This window comes from Rhagoletis pomonella, unplaced genomic scaffold (genome assembly GCF_013731165.1).
Source record: "Rhagoletis pomonella isolate Grant_MI unplaced genomic scaffold, Rhpom_1.0 Rhpom_scaffold_00007, whole genome shotgun sequence".
Taxonomy (NCBI): domain Eukaryota; kingdom Metazoa; phylum Arthropoda; class Insecta; order Diptera; family Tephritidae; genus Rhagoletis; species Rhagoletis pomonella.
Window position 1 is genome coordinate 67,011,457 of NW_023458561.1, and position 1,335 is coordinate 67,012,791.

General features: G+C 34.5%; 1 protein-coding gene across 1 annotated transcript in view; it reads left to right on the plus strand.

Moving 5' to 3' along the window:
• LOC118743372 (semaphorin-2A) overlaps positions 1–1,335 on the plus strand; it is a 160,791-nt gene that overhangs the window by 89,051 nt on the left and 70,405 nt on the right. The gene's annotated exons all lie outside the window — the stretch shown is intronic.

Below are 1,335 nucleotides of genomic sequence, written 5' to 3' on the forward strand. Positions count from 1 at the left end.
ATTGCTGTTGCATAAACGAGTACCAAACTGTTGCTGTCACATTGTTGTGGACAAAAAAAAGAACAATTCTTTGAAAATAAAATACATACAGTCAGTCAATAAAGTTTTGGTATAGCGAATTTTTTACTATACCGGCAATTATTTTTAAAATATTTTATTTTTCGCTAATTTTTTACAAAAATATGGATAATTCTACAACAAAAACCCCTAAAGTGAGAGTTCCAAACATTGTGCAAAATTAAAGGAAATTCCGCAAAATTTCATTAAAATATTTTTACGCTCTCTAGAAAAAAGCTGAGTGTGCTGTTTTTTTGCCCATTAAATTTTAGTAAAACAAATTCAAGTTTGAAGGAGCTAGGACATACCATTGATTTTAAGCAATTTTTTTTGTTGATGGTGTCGGTCATTTTCTCCATATAAAATAATATTCGATAAATAAAATATTTAAAAAATAGCTGCCCGTATTATAAAATATTCGCTGTGTACCTAAACTTTGTTGACTTACTGTAAATAAATGAGCAGCAAGCACAACAGCGGCGATTTGATGGGAGTCATATACTTTTAGATTATTTTTTTTTTTTTTTAATATTAAAGAAGCATAACTTACATGGCACCCACGAAGAGTGAGTCCCTGTCTTCGACCATGTGGAAAGTGCGATAGTATAATTTGCCACAGTTGAATTCACGAACATGATCTGCAAAAAACCAAGAAAAAAGTATTGATAAAATAATAATCGAATGCTGTATATTCGTAGAAGATATGTTTAATTCTACCATTTTTAAAAGACTTTAGACTATAATAAATAAATGTTAGTAAACTCAGTGGAAAAAATGTCCTTTTGTTAAGGTGTTTTAGTTACTACCTCCTCAGTTGTAGCTGGTAGTTGTTTTTTGGTTGTGCGTAAAGCATTACACACATTTTAAAAAGTTTCACAAAAATCGTACAAAGACGGTTATCCCAAATTTAAGCGATGATATAGAACACTCAAAGATAAAAATATGACCTTAGAACGATTTAGTGTATTGACCTGTTTTTGCTTCAAGGTCTAGAGCAGACATCTACCAACATACAGGTTAGACAAGTGCGTCATTAAATTGCAGTAGTCAACAAGCGAAGCTTTGGTGCTCCTTGTTGATATCTCCAGCATAACATGGCAGTCTAGTTAACAGTCCTGGGGATACAAATCGTTGTGAGGCCTCTTTCTAGGCGGGTATCTGTCACATTACGGCAGATCTCGTTGCGGTATGGGCCAAAATTCCTACTCCTAGGGGGGTGCAAGAGGCAGTACTTGCCTCCGCGTACTTCCCGGGTGAGGAGGAGATAGCCCCGACACC